The sequence below is a fragment of the Hypanus sabinus genome, chromosome 4 (assembly GCF_030144855.1).
Source record: "Hypanus sabinus isolate sHypSab1 chromosome 4, sHypSab1.hap1, whole genome shotgun sequence".
In the NCBI taxonomy this organism is placed as follows: domain Eukaryota; kingdom Metazoa; phylum Chordata; class Chondrichthyes; order Myliobatiformes; family Dasyatidae; genus Hypanus; species Hypanus sabinus.
In genome coordinates this window covers 156,455,823-156,481,465 of record NC_082709.1, presented here as the reverse complement: position 1 = coordinate 156,481,465, position 25,643 = coordinate 156,455,823, and the positions used below count along the sequence as shown (strand labels likewise).

Here is a 25,643-nt window from a genome sequence, read left to right as displayed (position 1 = left end):
GCCAGCCATTTCCGTTTTTCTTTTTAATGATTGTTATCACTTGGTACTCATTGTTTATGAACTCATGGATTTGTCCATTTACTGCCTTTTTTTTTAAACTGGAGCATTTCTCTTTCCCCTTTTCAAAAATAAATGTGTTGTGCTGTTTTTGTTGACTCTTAACATCACATTGCACTTTTTTAATTCGCATGTTTCATTGCACTTCAACAGGTAGGTAGTGGTTTTGTAACTCTTAAAACGTTAATCTAATTGAAAGGAAAACAAGGAAGCTGGAAATTTGAGTGTACTTTGTTTTTTACTTTAAGCAAGGCATGCACTAATGATGTGGTGTGACAGTATATGCCATTTATATACTTCTACATATAACCCAAAATTCATTATGTAAACAACAAAGAATGCTTAATTAAACAATATATTAACAATATTACTCAAATATTACTGATCGATTAAATGCACAACACAAAGAATTCCTGGTGGGCTTCAAAGGCCTTAGAAATCCAGAGACTGGCAGACACTGGTGACTCGAGAGGCTTCATCCAATCTATGGTCCAAGCTACTGTGGAATAAACCCCTCGTACTCAAAGGATGGGAAGAACCTGCTAAGGGATCGGAAGGATATCAACAATTGATGAAAAGATTACTTTCAAGAATTTTTGAACCATGACAGCACTGCCGAACCAGATGTTACTGACCAAATCCTCCAGAGCCCATGAGGGAAGATGTGGCGGAACCTTCCAGTGTAAAAGAGGTCCATGAAAAGCAACAAAGCCACTGGGCCTGATGGGATTTCAGCAGAGATATCAAGGAAAGTGGACCAGCTCTCCTGTACCACATTCATACCCTGCTCCTGAAGGTCTTGGAAACGGAACATCTACCCTACGAGCTCAGGGATGCTCATAGTGACCATATTCAAGGAGGGAGACAAGGCAGATTGTGGTAATTGCTGAGTGATCTCTCTCCTGTCTATAACAGGCAGTGCTTGCACATATCCTTGTCAACCGACTCCTTCCACTATCTGAAGAAGTACTCTCTAAATCGCAGTGTGTTTTCCACACATCACAGATATGATTTTCACAGCAGCATGCCAATTATAGGAAAAGTGCCGTGAACAAGGCAATCCTTGTAATTAGCTTTCAATGATTTGTCAAAGGCATTTGATACAGTAGACCTCCAAGCTCTCTGGCATATGAAGATATGGCTGCCCTGACAAGTACTTACAAATACTGATGGTATGATGGCATGTCAGCCACAGTACTCAGCAACAGCAATGCTGAATCAGAGCTCTTCACTGTGAAGACAGGTATCAGACAGAGCTGTATCATTGCACCCAACCTATTTGTCATCTTTCTTTCTGACATCCTTCACATCACTGGCCAAAACTTGCCACAGGGAGTATCAGCCATGTATAGAATGGACGACAGGCTTTTCAACCTCAACAGTTTCAAGGCCAGAACGTCAACACCATCTACTGTACTGGAGACGGCCAACATGAGCAGCATCTGCATCATGACAAGGCAGCACCAACTCCAATGGATAGGTCTGATCCAGATACCCAGCTCGCATCTCCCTAAACAGAGCCTTTATTCCCAGTTGAAGGAATATCAGTGAGCCCCTTGTGGGCAAAGAAAACATTTCATAGCTAACATCAAAAACAACCTGAATAAATTCAACATTACATCTGGAAACTGGGAAGACATTGCAATCAATAGATACACCTAGAGGAGATCCGTTCAAGAGGGAGCTGCTCTACATGAGAGTGACCTCCTCTGTGCCGCAGAGAAGAAGCAATAACAGGAGAAGCTTAGAAGCTGAGGAACCAAAAGACCTAACCACTATCCATAGCCCACACTGCACCAAAACATGTGGATCCCAGATTGGCCTTTACAGCCACTAAATACCCACCAGTGTACAGTACTGTGCAAAAGTCTTAGGCAAATGAGTTAGAAGTTGTGGCACCACTCAGCCAGATTTTCAGTCGTTCCTATATGCTGATTCATCATCACCTTTGAATCAGCCAGCAACAGTAGTGTCATCAGCAAACTTAACTATGGCACTGAGCTCTGCTTAACCTCACAGTCAGAAGTATAAAGCAAATAGTGCAGGGGGCTTAGCACACAAAATGGCGGTGCACCTGTGCTGGTAGAGATTGTGGATCCTGGTGTATGTATCTTCACTGTCCATGTGTTCCGTGGTTGAGTGAAGAGTTATCTGCTGTTGACCCGTTGTGATGGTGGGTAAATTGGAACGGATCCAAGTCGCTCCTCAGGCAGGAGTTGATGTGCTTCATCACCAACCTCTCAAAGCACTTCATCACAGTGGATGTAAGTGCACCTGGATGATAGTTACTGATGCAGGTTACCACGTTCTTCTTGGGCACTGGTATAATCGAAGCCTGCACGTAGCAGGGGTGTACCTCAGACTGCTGAAACAAGAGGTTAAAGATATTGGTGAATGTTCCAGCCAATTGATTAGCACAGGTCTTTATTATTCAGCCAGATACCCCATATGGGCCAGATGCATTCAGTGGGTTCACCCACCTGAAGGATGCTCTCGTGTTGTCTCCGACTGAAATCACAGGCCCATCAGAGGCTATGGGAGTTTGTGAAGGACATTAAGCTCCTAGTCTTGCTCATCCCTCAAGTAGCAATTATGTCATAATCCCATGTGCTGATCCATGCTTTGAGTTCATCTGCCTTACTTATTAAACTAAATGCAGTTTATCTTGTCAGACCTTCCATGCTCCCTGCATGTCCTACCTGCTGGATTTTCTTTTTCTGACCTCTAGATTTGTTTTAGCTTTCTCATCACATGCATATAGGAGAACTGGAAATATTCAGCACTTTCAGTAATATCTGTGGAGTCTTCATGCTTCAGAATTACGAATAGGATACTGGGGACCTGAGCATTTACAGCATTTCATTGATTTTTATTGGCAATTAAAAACAGGATCACCAACCTGGGCTTTATTAAATGACCTCACTTCCTTCCACAATTGGCCAAGGGAGTTGCAGTAAGGTTCTTCTTTCTGCTGAGTAATGTTAATCAAACTCTGCTGGAAGGATCATATTGAAGTGGAGTAACTTTAAATGTTGTGCTGAAATCTTAGCTCTCTGTCACCCCATACAAAACTGCTGTCTGTTACAGCTATTATAAGGTTGCCCTGGATACTTTGTCAGTTTGCGAGTGTATTGCCACTGCTGAGATCTAGCAGTAATTTACAAAAACAAAAAAATTAACTTACTCCTCACATTTCGTATTCTGCTGTGTGATGGAGGAAAAGTTGCCTGATAGAAACAACAAGCAGAGATCGAAAAAGATAGAATGCAAGTAGTTTCTTTTACCTTTGGCTTGGAAGCTTTGGTTAATAAAGTTGCTTTATGGTCAATATCTGAAGATTCTGGCATAATATCTCTGTGGATGTACTTTAAAATTTTTTTTTTTTTAGCAGGGTCTAGTCTTGCTCTGTGGTGAGGGGATCAGCATAAGTTTAAGGTTGTAATTAGGATGACTGACTAATATTTAGTACAATTTTGCAGCTCCTGGTTGCTTTGAGATAACAGATAAACATCGGGCCTACCGAGAGAAGTACATTGTAATTGTGCAACATTTTATGAAGATGCAGAATGTTCCACACTTCCAGAAACTTGAAGCAGGAGTTAAGAAAGGAACTCCAAATTTAGTGAAACCACCTCTTAAATATTCTAGGTTGTCTCAGCAGGGTATTTAAAACAAAGCTTACCTGGTTAACTTCCTATATATCCATGGTTGGCTTCAGCTTAAACATCAAATCTCATTTTAGCCTCCTGACATAGTGGAAGTAGAATTTTTTGGACTCTGCAGAGCTCCAGAAGATTAGATCCCAGATTAGAGTATAGTCAGTCAGATATAATGAGCCTAATCTCCATGCCAAGGAAACCTATACTTAACAGTAATATGATTGACATTTGCAAAACAATAAAGGAAACCATTCTAAAGATCCTGTATTTCACCTGAAAAGGCATAGGAGGATCAGAAGGTAGAGTTGCAAGTTGCATGAAAGCAGAATTATTTTGGATGACAAACTGATTGGCAGCTGGCGCTGTGAAAACTAATGTATTTCATTTGAAAGCCAGACCTTTCTTCTGATTACACTCTGTACCTCTATATAAAAGTTACAGTGTGAACTGGGACAATATAATCACATTTCTGCTTCTGGAGATTTTTTTTTGTTTTACTCAAACTTCCTGAGTCATCCCATGTACATTGCTGTTCATAGAGTCATTTACAGGACTGATCAATTACAAGGAAAAATAACTGTAGGAGAGGAAGTGTATCTGGGAGTCCAGAAGGAACTTCAAACTGATACAGAAAGTATAAGAACTTTGACCAAAAAAGGAAAAGATTGTGTCTTTATTACCACAAGATGTTTATTATCTGTTGTTTATTATTCTTGAAGATGATAGGTACTCACTTTCTTGCAGTTTTGCAATCATTGTTGTGAAGTTACTGATAAGGAACTGCCATAGAAAGAGTCCAGAGTACCAATCTGAGACAACAGCTGACCAGTTCCATTGATCATTGCTCATTCCTACGTTACACATCAATAACAAGTGTTCTTTGTATCCGGAACCTGTGAAACCATTAACTGAATTTTACGGGAGCCCCATCAAGAGGGTGCTGACCAGCTGTATCTGTTACAGGATCAGTAGAGCATCAGTCCTTACAAAGGACTGTTAGAACAGCCAAGAGCATCATAAGGGTCTCCCTACTATCCACTGGGGGGCATTTATCAGGAGCACTACATACAAAGGGCTCTTAGTATTATCAAGGATCCCACCCGTAAATCTATCATCCTCTTTGACATTCTACCATCAGGGAGGAGACTCCAGTGCATGAAGACAAAAATGATCAGTGTGGGAAACGGCTTATGAACTCCCTGCCGCATTGCATTCAAAATGTCATAGGATAATTTGTACTGTACCCTACTACATTTAATTTATGCACTTTGTTTACCTATGTGTAATTCATTTGTAGATTTAATTCTCACTTTTTGAAGTTATTGTGAGTTACGTGTACTATAGTACTTTATAGCCTGATTTGGAGAAACATTGTCTCGTCAACTTTATACATGTACCTGGTTAAATGATAATAAATTGACTTGACTAGAGAGTTTACATTTAAGGCATGAAAGGCTAAATTCAAAGGACAGTTTTTTGGCACAGAATGGTGGGTATCTGAAATGTGCTGCCTGGGTGATGGTAGATACAAATATGGTGGAGACGTTGAAGGGGCACTTAAATAGCCACACAAATGAGCAGAGAATGGAGGGATATGGAGATAGTGCAAGCAGCCGCAATTTCTTTTGTTAGACCCTTAATTACCTGTTTAATTCAGCACACCATCACGGGCCAAAAGAGCTTGTTTCTTTGCTTCTATAGTGTCTATATTCTAAAAATGTCCCTATCAAGTTGTAGTAGTGCATGGATATGTATTGTGCCCTTGAGGAGAGTTATCTTTATATTTCATTTTTCATGTTATACTTAAAATAATCACAGTCTATTTTGCACCGCTGAAGAGCTTTCACGTATGCTACTTGGATCTTATGAAGGGTTTTTAACCTGAGCTTTTAACTGTTGTTTCACTTCCCACGGATGTGGCCTGACCTGTTGAGCCTTTATAGCAGTTTATTCTCTTTTATTTTACGTTTCCACCTTCTGCTGATTTTTTTTTTAATTTAGATTTTCTTAAATTTGTCCTCTTCTCCGTTTCCTGTTCTTAGTATTTGTTTTGGATTTCTACAGATGCAGTTTTGATTTTCTTTGTATCTTTTTATATTAGTTGTACCACAGATAGGCCCTTTAGCACAACTCTTCCATGCTGATAATGATGCCAATCTACTCTTAATTTTTCCACAATAGACCCATAATCTTCTACTCCTTTCCTATCCCTGTTTAAAATGTCTTAAAATATACATTAGTATAATGTATTGATATATTTTTTCTTGTACTCTATTATATATAAATTAATTAAAATATTGGGAAGAAAATATGTCTTCTAAATGCTGTAATTGTATCTGCCTCTATCACTTCCTCTGTAACCTCATTTCTCCTCCATGGAAATACCTCCTCTGATCTCTTGTAAATATCTGCCCTCTAGTTTTAGACTCCATAAACCTAGGAAAAAGATATTTACCCAATTTTTTCCCCTTATAAGTTTTTATGAAGTCGTCCCTCAGCCTTCTACACTCCAGTGAGGACCCAGCCTATTTAATAACTCTTTATAACTACAGCCCTCAATTTCAAACAACTTCCTGGTAAATCTCTTCTGCCTTCTTTCTAATGCTACCATATCCTTTCTCTTGTGAGGTGACCAGAACAGTACACAATACTGTAAGTGTGGCCTAACCAACATTTTGCAGAGCTGCAACATGATGTCCCAGCTCTTGCATTCATTGGGGCTTATTGTTAAGTGGCAATGTAAAATTCCATATATTAAAATCTCAACTATAAATCTATAATGGGATGCTTTGATTCTGATTGGCATTCAGTGCAACTCCAGAGGAGATGGAGACAGACTAACGACGCTGTCTGGAAGAAAGACTTTGGGCAAAGGAAAACCTAAGCTGCATTTGTCAAGGTGTTGTTGGCATGGGCATTATTCTAATTGAAGGACCTAAGGTGATTGATGAAAACAAATATTAATAAGTTGGATTTGGGGGAAGAAAGAGAAAGAATACTTGGAAAATAAAGAATGAGGCATACTAATCAACAAAAATTAAAGGTTCAGCAAATAAAGAGTAAAATCTGAAGAGGATAACTTGTGAAACTGTCAGTGGCATTAACACACACTCCATACTATTTACTGATAAAGAATTTCCAAATAAATACCATGTACTCTCGGCAGTCAAGCCAGAACATTATACTCTGGAGATAGGAGCCTAAAATAATATTTATTTAAAGAGGATACCAACCAGTAGGTCAGTGTGAAAATGTACATGGAACGAGTAACTCCTGTAATAAAACCCCCAAAAGATTGAAAAGCAATACTGAAAACAAATGTGGGAATTTAAATAGACAGCAAAAGCGGCAGATTACTGTTATCCTGTGACCTGAAGTTAAACGAGATAAATTAAGGCAGATAATCTTCAAGCAAAGTTGGCTACCACATGCACTGGAGTTGAGAAGGAAAAGTTATTTGCATGCAGTTGTAATGAACTCATCTTTAGATTAGTGAGAACAAGGTTGATAAAGTATCTAATAAAATAACTCCTCAGCAAGCTGGACGTAAATACTGTACAATTATTTCTTTTTTTTACATATAATTCTGAGCAGGAGACTGCATCTCAGTCCCTCAGCCATGCTCTGCTTCTTAATAAGCCTGTGGTTGATATAGTTTTAATATCGTCCACATTTCTGCATATCTGCAGTAACCTTTAATCCCTTTGATTATCCGCTTCATTCTGTCTTAAAGAAATTGTGCTTGCACTGCCCTTTGAGGAAGGGAGTTTCAAGGATGTCTGTCCTACGGAGAGAAAAAGAATTTCACTCATCTTCATTTTAAATGAGTATTCCTTAGCTTTAAAAAAGGTGACCCCTAGTTCTATATTCTTCCATTAGAAGATGTATACTCTCCACATTAATCCTGCCAAGACCTCTCAGGATCATTTACAGTATATTTCAATCAAATTCCCTCACACTCTTCATAAATCCAGCCAAGCTTTATGCAACCTTTCCTCGCAAAACCATTTGCCAATTCCAGGTATTAATTCAGTAAAAAAAAAATCTATGAATCGCTTTCAGTGCAAAAGCATTCATCCGTGAAGATCAATATTGCATGCAGTACTACAAGTGTGTTCTCACCATATAACTGAACTCCCTACTTTTGATTTGCTTCTCTTAACAATAATTACTTGCTGTACCTTCCTACCAGCATTTTGCAGACCATGCACTAGGATACCTAGATCCCTCTGCACTTCTGAGCTCTGCAGTTTCCCACCATGTGAATAATTTGCTTGCTTTAATTTTGGGGCTAAAGTGGATAGATTCATGTCTCCAGTTTTTCAAATCTGTTCATTCATTTACCTTATACTGTAACTGCCACAGCCTTACAAGTAATATGTAGTTATTTATAAATTTGTTTATAAAAACCTGACAAACCTGATTAACCCTAACCTGATCACAGAACAATTTACAATGACCAGTGAACCTACTTGGTACATCTTGAGACTGTGGGAGGAATCTGAAGCCACTGGGGTAAACCCACACATTCCATGGGAAGGACGTACAGAGACTCCTTACAGAACGGAACCAGAACTTAACTCTGAATGCTGGAACACCCAAAGCTGTAATAGCGCCGTGCTAACCACTACACTACCATGGTGTTGACAGAGTTAGTATTTAATATCCAAGGCCTAATTGTGTGTGTGAGAAAGAGAGAGAAAACACTGATAAACTACCTCCTTACCTCCTTGATCTGCAGTCTTTGCACTGATAATATAACTATAGACTCTTTGGCAGGATGTTCCAAGAATAAACCCAGCAACAATGAAAGAATTTGCTCAGCTGTCAGTGCCATCATTTATTGTCAATTTTTAATTGCCCTCGAAAAGATGGTAGTGAACTACGTTGCAGTTTTTTGTTCTTGTTATGACACAGCAGGAGGCCATTTGGCTTTTTGGGTCCATGATAGCTCCCAGCAAAAATATCTCCCCACTTAATTTCCCTAAAATTTAATCTTTGTTGCATGCCTATTAATTCTCTTTTGTCACTTACCTACGCCAGGGGTTGATTTACAATAATCAATTGACCTACTAAAAGATTTTCAGAATATTGGAGGAATCCAACAAGCCTGATAGAAACCCACACAGTGATTGGATGATCATGCAAACTCCAAATGGACTGTACCTGAAGATATGATCACCTGTTCGAGTGTAAAGCACATGATGTGGTCAGGAAGAGAAGACAGATGGCAATTGGTGATATAATGCACATCTTTTAAACTGGTTTCAAAAAGCGCAAGTCTTATTATTCCACATGCTATCTTGAAAATTCTGGGTAAATTTGAAAGTATGGTCTTCTTAACTAAGTCTGGCACAAATATAAAATAGCGTAAATAAGTTTAGCACATACTGTCTTCTTTAAACCTCTCCTCATTCCCTACTGAAGGATTATTTTATAATATCCTCAGCTATAACTTTAATGAAATCAACAGATGTTACAGATACCAGGATTAAATTTTGGGTTTATGTTTGCTGTTTTTCATTTATTGCTATGTGGGGCTTTTGATTAATTTTCTTGAAGTTAACCTTTTAAGGATTATGGTTATGTGTGCTTCGCAAAGGGATATAGTCCCCGTACTGTGGTTTCTTAGCATTTTGATGGGTAAAACATATTGAATTATACAAAATAAAGCCAACCAATGACATAGAGAACAGTTGGTACTGAAAGAGTTGTTTTTCTTAGTTTTGAAAAATTTAAGATCAGCAACATTCATGCTTTTGTTCATCAGGAATTCCAGAGTGAAGTTTTTTGTGTGAAAATATCAAATGAGCTAGCTCAGAGGCAGTTTGACAGAAATGTACACTAAGCAAACACTATCCAGATTTGACTCCATGGTCTTACTACTCTAATACAAGTATGTTATGATTTGTGCTGTCGTCGCTTTAAATGGCATGAACCCATCAGAAATAAATTTCAGATATTTTAGTGAAGAATGCAAGATATTTCTCCTGCTTGGGAGATTGGGGGTAGTGGTGGGGAGAGATAATATTTCAGGAAGCTTTTGAAAGATTTAAAAGGATTCTCAATATCCAGGGTCTACATTTACATTACAACAGAGTCAGTAGCTGCAGAAAAATGGGAACAGTGGAATTTGTAATACAAAGAGTGACCACAAGTCACCATTGTGCATGCATTGCAGTTATTGAAGGAACGGAGATACAGATTTGATATATGTTGAATATATAGATGATAAAACCCTGATCTTAAAATAAATCAGCAGCTCCCAGCCAAACATCTTATACAAATGTTCACTACATTGTTTCAACAGTTAACTAATTCAGCTATTTAATCTATCTCATAAGTCTGAACACTTCAAAATATAGAATATTGCTAAAATTATTGTAAAATACAGCTAAATAAAATTATCACTTAAAGTCTTCACCTTTTGGAGAAAAGCAGCCAAAAAAACTAAGGAACTGGCTGTTTTTAAAAAAATTTAAGTCTTGAGAAATGGTATTTTGTAATGACAATGGCCTTGAGCAATGAAATGAAATACACAGACACTGCAGCTGTCCCATTCAGGACTTAGTCAAAGGAACTGTCAAGAATTACAATTATTTATTTTCTGTCAAGAATGCCCTTATTGGACTTTTGTATTCTTTTGTTTTGTGTTGAGCTTTGAAGTAAAATGTATGTTGCATTGCTTTAGAATATAAATATTGAATATAACAGACTTCCTTTGTTTGAACAGATTGTGTACTGTTTGGGCCAGACATTCTTGTGCAAACAATTTAAAATAATCCAGAAGTCTTTGAGGATTATAATTTCAAAAAAAGACATTTCCTCTTCAGCAATGATAACCATTGAGTTGTATATTTAATAATTCTTTCAGCCAGAAACAATGAATACAAAACGTGAAACTTTCTGGCAGATTATAATAGGCATTCCTTTGGTGCATGGTTGGAATTTCGAATAGTAGCATTATTTCATACACAAGGTGAGCTAATACTTTACCCCTACCTCCGCAATCTATCAAGTATACCAACTAATCATCATGCATTTTTATAATCTACTGTTTTATTCAGTAATTAATTTTGGGTATTAATCAGATTTTACATGAAATAATTTCAGGCCTCAGTCCTAATTTTTTTTCTCTCACTAATGTAAAAACAGGAAACGTTCTGTGTTTTTGTTTGTTTGTTTGTGCGGGGAGTGGGAAATTTCGGGGGTCGATGGTCGTGCTGCTTGGTTTTGTGGCTACTCAGAGAAGAAGAATTTCGAGTTGTGTACTTTGATTATAATTGGACCTTTGAACTTGCTATCCATGCCACTTGCACAACTATGAGTATTTGTTTTGAAACTATGATCATGCCACTGGCTGTAAGGAGTTTGTATATTCTCGCTGTGACTGCATGGGTTTCCTCCAGATTCTCTGGTTTCCTCCCACAGTCCAAAGACGTACTGGTTAGCAGGTTAATTGGTCATTGTAAATTGTCCTGTGATTGGACTGGGATTAAATCGGGGTTGCTGGGCCGTACAGCTCCAAGGACCAGAAAGGCCTTCTCTGTGCTGTATCACAATAAGTATTGATCTTTACTGTCATTTACTTTTTTTTACTCCAGTGGGACCCTTTCAAACAAATTGTTTTAGTGTGGATGACTTAAGTTACATGTTTTTATTCTTCTGTTCATCAGTTTGAGTTTGAATGTGTTTGTTGAGGCTTTTAACTATAACAGTGGACAACAAATGATGGGTCCCCATTACCCTGATACTGTTTCTTCATGACCGCAATATCCTGGTGAAATCTTATACCGTGTCTGTCAGTGACTGTGCTAATATTTGTGGGGAAGAAGTCTGAATGGGAATGTTGCACTTCATGGTTTTGTATGTTGTTAACAGCTGCATATAGTTTAGAGTTCTGTAGTTGCCAAGAAGACTTTCAACAACATCCTTAAGTGCCTTCCATGTGATTTTCTCTAGTCCCACTAGAAGTTATTTGAATCACCTGTCATTGAAGCCCTGACTGATTTGTGGACCAACAAAAATGCCTTCCTTAATCTTAGTATCAGTTATTCTGACTCAAATTATAAATTGAAGTAACAAATATGGGTGATTTTTTAAAATGGTGCATGATGGGGAAATTTGATGATCAGCAGCCCAAAATCCATAAGATACACATAAAAGTGTTGAGGAAGCGTTTTGTTGTCCAGTGTAATTGGACATAATGCTTGGATGATAATTGATGAGGAAATTGTTGACCAGCATTATATTCTTTCAGTTACATTGTTATAATGTGCAGATCTGTAAGTACAAAATACTGAAAATGCTCAGCAGTTAAGGCAGCATTTTCTCTTTATTTCAGGTTTCTACTATGTGTTCTGTATGCAGTACTTTATGTAGAATTCCATTTACTAGTTGCTGCGCCACAGTGAAAGAACCTTTAGTTTGTACTGCTCCACCCAGATGCATTTGACTTCTAACATAGCTTCCATTCCAAAGTCTTATCTGTGTGAAAAACTGGAGCTTACTCTTGCCTTCAGTAATTTCCTCTGATAATGATTCAAGTAAATCTGGGTATAGTCAGTCATGTAACAAGTCTAATAGTTGACATCCATTCCCAAAGTTAGATTCACTTCTGTGAGACAATATCAAAGAAAGATTAAGTACTTTTGTTGTGTCTGTGCAGCAACATATAAATTAGTTAAATGCACACATGTGAGAGATGGCTTTAACTGGTGTATTCACATTGTAGTGAGAGAGAGAGAGAGTGAACAATGCACACGCGCAGGCAACAGTCCATATGTAGTGCTAATGGTAGTCATTACTCTAAAAGAAATAAGTCCATACACTACAATTCATCCTCCTTTAGATTAATGTAATATAAAACTATATATACAAAACATTTAATTTCTCTTTCAAAACCAGATCCAAATAAAAATGCTTTCACCATAACCGTCCATTACTAACTTAACTGTTCTAAAGGTTCATTCAGCCCTTTGGGTGGCGTTCTCTTTCTTTCAGGATAGTGCCTCTGGACCTGTGGAGTCACATCAGGTTTGGTAGGTGTCTTGCTTAAGACATTGTTCTCAGTTGTTGTCAGTGACATGATCATCACTGAGAGGGAAGTCCAGTGGCTGTAATGTGTCCTTGTTGGATGCAGTCGACTCAGGTGTGTTCTTTGGTTGTGCATCCAGTATCTGGTCCACATGATGTCTCCAACAGTCACTATGTACATCAGTGGTCCAGTTCTAGTAGCTATCCTACAAACTATCCACTTGTCTTTTCAGTAATCATATGCTAGGACTTCTTGTCCAGCCTTAAAGCTCCTTGTTGATTACTTGACAACTGGCTGAACTGTTTATTCTGCATTTACCTCTGGAGGTTTATGCTCATGAATAGCATTGCAGGTGTTTGACTTGTCGATGCATGAACAGAGTTCTGATACACAAAAAGGAAATTGTTCACCTTATGCTGTAGAAATGTCCTCCTTGTCCATTGCTTTAATGGATTTCTTGAATGTTTGGATAAACCTTTCAGCTAACACTTTCGTTGCTGGGTAAAGAGGAGTTGACTTGAAATGTCTGATACCATTTTTCTTCATGAACAGTCAAAATTCTCCTGATATGTATTATGGTCCATTGTCACTCACAATTTGTTTTGGTAGGCCCTTTCTGATGAAGATAGTTCTTGGAGCAGAGACAGTTTTTGCTGAGGTGGTTGACTTCATTGGTATAACCTCTGGCCACTTCAAATGAGCATCCACAGCAATCAGAAACATGGAGTCCATGAATGGTGTAGCAAAGTCGATGTGTACTCTTTGTCATGGTGATGACAGCCACTCTCTCAGGTGTAACGGTGCCTTTGGGGGTGCACTTTGAACTTAATGGCATCCCAAATAGCTTTTGGTCAAGTCTTCAATCTGTTTATCTATTTCATTCTCAAACACCTTCTCATTACCATTAAGCAGCTGTGCCAGTCTCTGGTTAGTGCTACCATTTGGGCTGCAGTTGCCTATTGATGCCGCATTGAGAGCTTTGATTTTCCTTAACCATTCACATCTGAAAATTGCTTGCCCTCAATTTTTCAACTCTAACTGCAGTGTTTAGCCCCCATACATCATATTCATTTTCAGATTGCCTTTGGGGGGGAAACTTATTCACCTGTGTATGTCTTTAGCATCACTGAAGTCTCTATCTTAGAAAATAATCTGTTGTAGCCAGCCTCTGAAATCATAGACAAAGCTGACCCTGTGTCCAGTTCCATTTTCAGTTCTACACCAGTCACATCTGTTGTGATCCGCTTCAGTAATATTTTACAGTTCTCGGCATGATCGATCACCTTTGTCAGACTCTGTTGTCTGATTCAGTTTCACATTCAGTCACTTTATGCATTTGCTTAGTATTGTGGTGAAACTTTTTACTCAGTTGGCTGTGCTTTTTGTCTGATTTGCACATTCTCTATGTGACTGTGTCTGTGACACGTCCTACAATTTTTTTTCTTTGAATCAACAGTATCATGCAAGGATTCGCACTATCAATTAAATTTTTTAGCTTTTTGAACTATTCAGGGCCATTTTGTCCATTTCACTTTCGAAACCCTTTTTCTGTAGTTCTGCTGCATCATTATCAAAAGATATTGCAGTGGTCAATGCTCATTCAAAAGTTAGGTCTCTTTATGAACGTAACCTCTTGGAGTGCTTTGACTTTGACCACATATAAGCCTGTCCCTTAATGCATCAGAAGATCTATCTCTAAAGTCACAATATTGGGAATGTTTGCACAGTTCTGCAATGTTTTCAGAAATGCTTTCATCCTTTGAGTGGTTCCTGTTGTAAAATCTAAATCTCTCAGCTATTACCAGCAGTTTAGGGCCCAAGTGGTTTTGTAAAATTGAAACGATTTTGTTGAATGTCCTGCTGGCTTTTCAGGGGTAAGTTGCATAAGAGACTGTACATACAAGGGCCCATTAAGCTAAAAAGCATGGGTGCTTTCTTTTATTCCTCCATGTGGTTTGCTTTACAATACAGTTCAACCCTATCAGTATGACTCCCAGCCTTCATTAGCACTATCAAATTTGTTAGCTTTCCTGACTGAAGCCATTGCAAGTTTATTTTCACTTTAAATTTTGCTAGCTGCATGTCTTTCATTGGGTACTATTCTGTACTAGCACATCCCTTTTTTACCAGGAATGATGGCTTCCATACTGTTTAACTCTTTCCTCTTGCTGTTTTGGCCTGTAACTGTCAATGGAGTTCATGATACTTTCTGACATTGAGGTTCGTAGTCATCGCCAATTTGTTGTGTCTGTGCAACAATGTGCATATTAAATAAAAGCACGCACGTCGGAGATGACTTTAACTGGTGTGTTCACATGGGGGGGAGAGAGGAAGAAATCAATACGCATGCACAGACAACAGATCATACGTTGTGCTAAGAGGAATCGTTTCTCTAAAAGAGATCCATTCATTGCAAATCTTTTTTCCTTTGTGAGGAAGTGAAAAAAAATTTGAAACAAAAACTGAATACCGACAACCAGTGGTAATTTACATCATCTGAGGGCTGATGTGTGTGCCATTTAGTGCAGTGGTAAATAAGATAGTGATATGTTTTAATATGAATTTAAATTATTAACAAATTATTATATTGGGCCACACAGCAATATTACAGTTCTCTAAATGTGTGAGGAACCCAAATCTTTTCCTACAAATAGTTTTCAGAAACTTTATATGCAATGAAGTCCAGATATCCAATAGTTACAGTAGTATATTACAGTTGTTATTCCTCCCTGTGCCTTGCCCCCTCCTAAGCATCTGTCTTTTTTTACGAGGCCGAGTTAGTAGCTCAACACTCAGCCCAGCAAAGATGGAAAGCATCCAAGGAGTTGGCGAGATTCAAACCTGAGACCAGCAGCCTCAGAGTCTGGTGTGGATGCCACTACACCACTGTGCAGTGTAGTCCAATAACACTGGACAATTAATTCAGAAGTACAAGTCCAAATTCCAGTCATAGCCAGGAATTCATTTTCCAAAGTGTTCATCGCTAGAATCAGTAAAAGTGACCATGAAATGAATGGATTATTGTTAAATCTTACTGGTACACTAATATTCTTTACAGAAGAAAATCTGTTTTATCAGGTTTGGCCTGAAAGAGACAAACATATTGCTATGCATCTAAAATCGCAGCAATGATGATGGCTTTCATTTTCCTTCCAAAATGGATTAGGAGGAGACTTGCTCAGAGGAAGTGTATTTCTGGGCCATAATGTTGGGCTGACCAGAGTTATCAACTATATTAAAAATGCAAGTTTAATTCTCACTGATTTTAAAAATGCCATGATCCTAATTTAGTATTTAGAAAATTATTATGTTTTAATGAATATTAAGTTTTGTCTTAATATTAAGATTATGGTAAAAGGAGATCCTCACCTTGGTCAATGCTTCTAAGCAGCATAAGAAACAGGATAATGCACTGTGGCAAGCTACCAGTTATTACCACTGAGCAGACACCATAGATGCAAACGAAATGAGCAGCTCTTCCTTTTAAATCAGTAATTCCCTGGCATTCAGGTTCATTTATTGACCTCTTTGGAGTCTGCCCAATTTGCTTTTGTTAATTGTAATTGACAGGTGCTTATTCATTCCTTTAATTGTAAATGACAGATGTTTAATTAGTGTTTTCTCTGCATGTACAGCCAAACTGCACTTTGCTGTTAACCTTTGATTGATATTTGTTAAGATTTCATTGCTTGTGCAGTCAAAGGTTTAGTAACAGCAGGAAAGTGCTTAATGCTAATTGTATGGGTGAAACTTACATAGCCGCTGAATTATGAGTAGCAGGATGGGCCTTAATATAGTTAATCTTCACAATGCCTGCCGGAAGAATGAAATACTTTAATTAGTCCTTTCTCAGCACCAACAAAAGCAAAGCCCTGCTTTTACTCACATCTTCTTAATAAATCTGCTTTGAACTTTGAACTCCATCTTCAGGGCATATCCTTGTGATTGTTTAGCAATATTTTTGAAATTAAAATAACTCGAGTTTGCATTAACTGAGAGTTCTAGGTGAATTAAATTTTCTGAATGTATTTGAAACATTTAAGCTTCCCAAAGCGGGAAGCTCTTGGATGCATGTAATATGTTGATGGTAAAGTAATAATTTTTGTGAACCTGCCAGAAGTATTTGTTTGGTGAAAGTAGACTAGCAAGGTGGGCATTTATTGTCAGTGTAACTCTTCCTATTATCACTGGGAATTCATTAAAATGTAAGGGTTGGCAGATGAATCATTTGTATTGCCACTAAATTGCTGATCCTGTTTCCATGGCGTGTTGCTGAATATATTTTTTCCTGTACAAGAAAGAAATACAGTTTGAAGTTACATGAGAGGAAAGATCAATAGAGCAGGCTGACGCAATGGTGTTAGATGCAACAGATATTCACTAATTATAAATATCGAAAAGCATGGGAGTATGATTTATGGAAAGAAAGCTTACTGTATGCTGGAAGCATGATTACTAATTACATGTAAGCACAATGTACACAGGGATTCAAGACTAAGAATGGTCTTCATGTAAGATTTATTAGAGCAATACAAAAAAAGTGCTGAAGGAAGCCAGCAGTCAGGTCGCATCTATGGAAGGGAAATGAACAGTTGACATTTTGGGCTGAGACCCTTCATCAGGTCTAGAAAGAAGGAGGACAGAAACCAGAATTCTCTTTGCCTAAATGAGCCTTTACATTACAAGACATCTAACATTTCCTCTTCCCCCCTCCCCCCAGAAAATGAGGTTTTCCCTCCATTGGTGAGGACCTCACCTGGTATCTCTGTCATTTTTGGCAAGTCTGCCCTCCCCCGACAAAATAGGGATAGATTTCCTAGTCCTCACCTGTCACCCCATGAGCTTTTGCATCCAACAAATCATTTCCTGAACCCTCACCTTCTCAATCAGGAACATCTACTGCTCTTAGCTTTCTGCATGGATCGCTCTCTCTGCAACTGCCTTGACTGGCCATCTCTCCCTATGCAACTTCTTTCAACCACTTATCCCTACAATTACACTTAGGCTCCTATTCCTCCTCTACCCTCACCACCATTTAAGGCCTTAAACTCTGATTCCAGTTGAGGCAGCACTTCACATGTGAATTCACTGGTGTCATTTGTTGCATCCAGTGTTTCCTGTGTTGATTGTCAGCGAGGAGGCAATGTTATTTCTGATCCCCTCCTGGCAAGGAAGTCAAGGATCCGGTTGCAGAGGGAGTACAAAGATCCAGGTTTTGGAGTTTGTTATTTAAAGCCCAGTGTATGGTTGTTTTGAGCACTGCATTGTAGTCAATAAACTGCAGCTTGATGTAGGTGTTACTGTTGTTCAGGTCATCCAAGGCCGAGTGGAGAAGCCAGTGAGATTACATCTGCTGTAGACCTATAGAGACAATATAGTGACCCTGGGTCCAGTCCTATCCTTCTCCATAATTATATTGAAACTAATGGCATTGTGATCACTGGACCCGAAGTGCTCCCCAACACATATCTCCGTCACCTGACCTATCTCATTCCCTAACAGAAGATCCAACACTGCCCCTTCTCTAGTTGGTACCGCTGTATTGCTGCAAAAAAACTATCTTGCACACATTTTACAAACTCTAAACCATCCAGCCCTTTCACAGAATGGGCTTCCCAGTCTATGTATGGAAAATCAAAATCTCCCACAATCTCAACCTTGTGCTTACTACAAATATCTGCTATCTCCCTACAAATCTGCTCCTTCAATTCTTGCTCCCCATTAGGTGGTCTATAATACACCCCTATAAGTGTTACTACACCTTTCCCATTCCTCAATTCCAACCAAATAGCCTCCCTAGATGAGCCCTCTAATCTATCCTGCCAAAGCACTGCTGTAATATTTTCTCTGACAAGCAACACAACAACTCCCCCCCCCCCCCTTTTGCCCTTCCGATTCTATCACACCTGAATCAACGAAATCCAGGAATATTTAGTTGCCAATCACACCCCTCCTGCAACCATGTTTCACTAATAGCTACAACATCATATTTCCAGGTATTAGTCCATGCTCTAAGCTCATCCACCTTTCTTACAATGCTCCTAGCAATAAATAGATGCATTTTAGAAACTCTCCACCTCTTACTCTCTGATTATCCCTAACAGTGCAAACAAATTTATTATCTTTTTCTTCCTGCTCCGTTACATCTTCGGTCCGAGCGCTCCCCTTCTCTATCACCTGTCTTACAATGGTATTTTCTTTACCATTGCTTAAATAACTCTCGTCACAAAGATTAAACAGGGAACTGTCAGTGAAGAATGGCTTCCAAAAAGTCAGCATTTGCTCCCTCAGTGATTCCTATCTAGAAAACTAATCTGCTACTGGGGGTAGCTGTGCAATGACCTGAAAGGCATAGGGCAAGGAAGTAGCTAAAGCATTGCATTATTGCTTCACACTCCAGGAAAGATGTAGCCAAGGAAATATTATGAAATGTAATTCAAAATGTTGTTTTAGCAGAAAACAAAACAAACATTTGGAAGGCAACAGTCTCCACATGTGTCATGGCTACATACCAAGAATTAAGAATATTGATAATTGTAGTTGGATTTTAGCCACAGTACTATATGTAATAAATAGCAGAGATCTGTTCTGATGTTATTCTTGACACTGCAATAAGAGCACCACCTATCTTCAAATGAGAGCAGGATCAGTTTTGACTGGGATTGAACTTGCTATTAACGACAAACCCACATCCCGTGAACAGGCTCCTGATACCTTCAACTTTGTGGTTGCAGGGGTGGGTCGGGGTGGTTTGGATCATAACAAAGAAAAGTTCTTGCCTCTGGAGCTGCAATCCAGCAAATTACACGTCAATTAATCTTAGCACGAGGATACATCACCATACCATTCAATTGCAGCTATTGAGGAATTCCTATTAATCCTGGGAACAGTTTGAGGCAGAGTTTAAAAAAAAGCTAACCAGGGATGCAATAAATTGCAGATATAAAGCTAGTGTCTGTAACATGATCAAGAAATTATAAAATACAATAGAGAACTATCTATTTTGCCATTGTCCCTTGGGGAAGGAGATCAACTCTTCGCTGCACTGGCCTGCTCTTTTTGTGACTTGCATCCATTCATCCCTATAGCAATATGATTGACTCTTAATTGCCTTTTGAAGCTGTCTGGCAAGCTATTCCATTGTACCAAACCACAATGTGTGATTCAAGCAGGGAGATTATAACTGCATTATTAGGGCAATAAATGGAGTCTTTGCCAACAAACCCACATCACATGAATAAATAAGGTTTGTAAGCATGCCACTAAGGACCATAGTGATAAAATACACACAAATTGCTTTTATGTTGAATTGCTACAGCTTTTCTCACTTGCAGATTTAGATGATAGCAAAAGTAATGATGGATACAATTTTGTATAAATCAAGTGGTAATGGAGTGAAGTAGGTAAAGTGGATCCCTAGATTAATGGAATAAGAATAATCCAGATCCGGAAAAAAACAATTGAGGTAGAGTAATACAAAGTAAAGAGACTTTGAACTCTGTACTACAGGCACAGAAATATGAACAATTAAAAATGAGGAAGGTACCAAGTTAGCTGGACAATTGAATGCAAAGAAACCACTTCAATACCAAAGGATTTATCAGATAGAAAAATTGAATAAGGAAACAATGAGAAATTAAGTTAAAATGGGCATTCATCACTAAGGATCCTCACCACCCAGGACAAGCCCTCTTGTTACCACCATCAAGGAAATTGAACAGGAGCCTGAAGGACCATATTCAACAGTTCGGAAACCGCTTCTTTCCCTCCAGCATCTGGTTTCTGAACAGATAATGAAAGCCACCTTTATTCCTTTTTTTTTGGTACTATTTATTTATTTCATATAATTTATAGGAATTTTCATGTATTTGCACCATACTAGTATCTTCGTTGTTGCCCTAAACACCAGCAGCATAACAGGCAGTATCTAACTGTACTGTGGCTGTAAAAGCAACAAATTTTATATCATTTAAGTCAGATTCAGAAATCAGCAGCACTATTTTGGATAAAGGAAGGAAAATTTGGCACTAACTCGAGTGGTGAAGAAACTGAAGAGTAGAAAACAAATGCACAACTGGAAGACTTAAACTAGATGTAAAAGTAATAAGTTTATACAACTTTTTCAGCCCCTCTAGAGACATTTCAGCTAACTTGCCAGGTATGATGTTGTGGCCATCACTAAGTCATGGCTGAAGGATGGTTGTAGTTGGGAGCTGAATGTCGAAGGTTACACATTGTATTGGAGGGATAGGAAGGTAGGCAGAGAGGGTGGTGTGGCTCTACTGGTAGAGAATGGCATCAGATCAGTAGAAAGATGTGACATATGGTCAGAAGATGTTGAATCCTTGTGGGTTGAGTTAAGAAACTGCAAAGGTAAAAGGACGTTGATGGTAGTTATATACAGGCCTCCCAACAGTGGCTGGGGGGTGGACCACGGATTACGACAGGAATTAGAACAGGTGTGTCGAAAGGGTAATGTTATGGTAATCATGGGAGATTTTAATGTGCAGGTTGATTGGGAAAATCAGATTCATAATGGATTTCAAGAGAGTGATTTGTTGAATGCCTAAGAATGGCTTTTTAAGAGCAGTTTTCCATTGAGCCTACTAGGGGATCAGCTATACTGGATTGGGTGTTAAGTAATGAACCAGATGCGATTAGGGAGCTTAAGGTAAAAGAACCCTTAGGAACCAGTGATCACAATGTGATTGAGTTCAACTTGGTATTTGATAGGGAGAAAGTAAAGTCTGATGCAGCAGTATTTTAGTGGAGTATAGGAAACAGCCTTAGGATAGAGGGGCATCCATTCAAAACAGAGATGTAGAGAAATTTCTTTAGCCAGAGGGTGGTGAATTTGTGGAATTTGTTGCCACATGCAGAAATGGAGGCAAGGTCGTTGGGGGTATTTAAGGCAGAGATTGATAGGCTCCTGATTGGACATGGCTTCAAAGGTTACGGGGAGAAGGCCGGGAACTGGGGTTGAAGAGGGGGGAAAAAAAGGATCAGCCATGATTGCATGGTGGAGCAGACTCAAAGCTCCTATGTTTCATGGTCTTATAGTATTAACTTGTTGTGCTTGAAAAGGGTAGAAAATTATGGGAAAAATAAATCCAAAATACTAAATTAATCTGCTGTAGAGCAAATTTAGGGGAAATACCAATTTATTCAGCTACTTTCATTTGAAAGTAAGCTACTTTCATTTGTATGTAGACCTTTGTACCTGTAGGATAGCTCATAAATATTTCACAGCCACCGAATACTTTACAGAAATCTTCACTCTTGTAATATAGGGAAATGTGATATTTAGATTGCTAGCAGCAATGCTGGTGAGAGATAAATATTGGCCAGGCATAGGCTGCACATGCTGATCACAGACAATATGCTAGCATTTGATACTCCATTTTATGTAATTATCTGAGGAGGCAAAATAACGATAGAATGACTTGCATTTTATTTTTTTTTCCATAAAGCTTGTAATAAGTCACAGGCTATTAAAGAAGAATTGGTTTTGCTGTCAGACAGTATCTTTCTTTAGTAAAGGCTTGTTAAGTTTTAGTATGACTGTATTTACTCTGGTATTTGAGCCTCAGGCCCTTAATTTGGATAACAGAGGTGATGGCTTTGTGGCCAAGTCTGTGGATGACACAAAGGTAGTGAAGGGTCAGGTAGTTTTGAGGAAGAATGCATTCTTTATAATTACTTCATCAGATTAAGAAAATGGCCAAAGAAGTGACAGGTGGAGTATAATGCAGGGAAGTGTATAGTCATGCATTTTGATAGATTAATGGCATAGAGTGTTTTCTAACTGGGGAGAAAATTCAGAAATCAGAAGTGCGAAGAGACTTGGGAGTCTTCCAGCAGGATTCCCCAAAGTTTAACATGCAGGTTGAATTGGTGGTAAGGAAGGCAAATGCAAAGTTAGCATTAATTTTGAGAGGACTAGAAAATAAAAGGAAGGATGTAACGTTGAGTCTTCGTAAGGCATTGGTGAGGCCTCGCTTGGTGTATTGTGAGCCGTTTTGGGCTCCTTATCTCAGAAAGGATGTTGTTGGTGTTGGAGAGGGTCTGCAGGCAGTCCATGAGAATGATCCCGGGAATGAACGGGTTACTGTATAAAGAGCTTGTGATATCTCTGGGCCTGTACTCACTGAAATTTGTGAGAATAAATGGATCTCATTGAAACCTATAGACTATTGAAAGGCTGAGATAGAGTGGGAGGATATTTCTTATAAAACCGTAAGACGTGGAGCAGAATTAGGCAATTTGGCCCATCAAGTCTGCTTCGCCATTCCATCATGGCTGATCCCAGATCCCACTCAACCCCATACACCTGCCTTATTGCCATATCCTTTGATGTCCTGCCGATCAGGAAATGATTGACTTCGGCTGCAGTCCGTTGCAGAGCATTCCATAGATTTACCACATTCTGGCTATAAAAATTCCTCCTTACTTCTGTTCTAAAGGGTCACCCCTCACTTTTGAGGTTGAGCCCTCTAGTTCTGGATACCCCCACCATAGGAAACATCCTCTCAACATCCACCCTTTCTAATCCTTTCAACATTTAGTAGATTTCAGTGAGATCCCCCTGCACTCTTCTAAATTCCAGTGAGCACACACCCAAAGCTGCCAAATGGTCCTCATATGTTAACCCCTTCATTCCTGGAATGATCCTTGTGAACTTCCTCTGGAGTCTCTTCAATGACAACACATCCTTTCTGCACTGTGGGCCCACAACTGTCGACAATACTCCAAGTGCGGCCTGACTAGTTCTTATGAAGCCTCAGCATTATCTTTTTTTATATACTATTGCCCTTGAAATAAATACCAACACTGCATTTACCTTCTTTACCACAGACTCAATCTGTAAATTAATCTTCTGGGAGTCTTGCATGAGGACCCCTAAGTCCCTCTGCATCTCTGATGTTTGAACCTTCTCCCAATTTAGATAATGATCTGCACTATTGTTTCTCTTACTTCAGCACTATCTATCTCTCCACCTATCTTCGTATCATCCACAAACTTTGCCGCAAAGCCATCAATCCCATTAACTAGATCATTGACCAACAATGTGAAAAGTAGTGGTCCCAATATTGACCCCTGAGAAACACCACTAGTCACTGGCAGCCAACCAGAAAAGGCCCCCTTTTTCCCCACTTGCTGCCTCCTGCCTGTCAGCCATTCCGCTATCCATGTCAGTACCTTTCCTGTAACACCATAGGATTTTATCTGGTTAAACAGCATTATGTCGAGCAAGATTTCCTTTCACAGAAACCATGCTGACTTTGACTTATTTTATCATTAGTCTCCAAGTACCTTGAAACCTCATCCTTAATAATAGACTCCAACACTTTCCCAACCACCAAGGTTAGGCTAACTGACCTGTAATTTCCTTTCTTTTGCTTTCCTTCCTTCCTTAAATAGTGGAGTGATACTTGCGATCTTCCAGTCCTCTGGGACCATGCCAGAATCAAGTGATTCTTTAAAGACCATGACCAATTCATCCATTATCTCTTCAGCAACCTCTCTCAGGACTCTGGGATGTAGTCCACCTGGGCCAGGTGACTTATCCACCTTAAGCCCTTTTAGTTTGCCTGGCACTTTTTCCTTTGTAATAGCAACGGCACTCACTCCTGCTCCCTGACACTCACAGTCTTCTGGCACACTGCTAGTGTCTTCCACAGTCGAGACAGATGCAAAATACCCATTAAGTACATCTGCCATTTCTTTGCCCCCTTTACAGCCTTACCAGCATCATTTTCCAGTAGTCCAATATCAATTCTCACCTCCCTTTTACTGTATAAGTGAAAGAACTTTTAGCTTCCTCCTTTATATTATTGGCTAGTCTGCCCTCATATTTCACCTTTTCCCTTCTTGTAGCTTTTTATTTGCCTTTTGTTGGATTTGCAAAGCTTTCCAGTCATCCAACTTCCAACTCATTTTTGCTACCTTATATGTGCATTCTTTGGCTTTTATGCAGTCCTTAATTTGCTTTGTCAGCCACAGTTGCCTACCCCTGCCTTTTAAGAACTTCTTCCTCTGCTGGACATGTCTATCCTGCACCTTGTGAATTATACCCAGAAACTTCAGGCATCTCTGCTCTGCCGTCATCCCTGCCTGTATCCTCCTCCAATCCACCTGGACAAGCTGCTCTCTCATACCTCTAATTTCCTTTATTCCATTGTGATACTGATACATGTGAGTTATGCTCCTCCCTCTCAAATTGCAGTATGAATTCAATCATATTATGATCACTGACTCCAAAGGTTCCTTTACTTTAAGCTCCCTAATAAGACCTGGGTTATTACACAACACTCAATCTAAAATGGCTCAAGCACAAGCTACTCTTAAAAAGCCATCTCATGAGCACTCAACAAATTCTGACTCTTGCGATCCAACACCAACCTAATTTTCCCAGTCCTCTTGTATATTGAAGTCCCCCATTACAATCATGTCATTGCCCTTATTATATGCCTTTTCCAACTCCCTTTGTAATCTCAACTCCACATCTTGGCTACTATTTGGAGACCATTATATGATATCCTTGAATTACCCTTCTTAATTCCACCCACAAAGATTCAACGTTCTCTGACCCTATGTCACCTCTTTCTAAAGATGTAATTCCATGTCTTACCAACTGAAGCACACTACTGTCTATGCTTTCATGCCTGTCCTTTTGATACAAAGTATATCCTTTGATGTTGAGCTCCTAACGATGGCCTTCTTTCAGCCATGACTCAGTGATGCCAACAATGTCATACCGGCCAATCTCTAATAGTGTCACAAGTTCATCCATCTTACTCTGAATGCTACGCATATTTAAATACAGCTCCTTTGCCCCTTTGAATTTTGCCTCTGTGGTACAATTTAACTCTTTGCTTTGTCTGCATTTG

The 25,643-nt window shown here is 39.1% G+C and overlaps 1 protein-coding gene across 5 annotated transcripts in view; it reads left to right on the top strand.

The window, feature by feature from the left end:
• alcama (activated leukocyte cell adhesion molecule a) overlaps positions 1–25,643 on the top strand; it is a 342,013-nt gene that overhangs the window by 118,478 nt on the left and 197,892 nt on the right. The window lies entirely within an intron of this gene.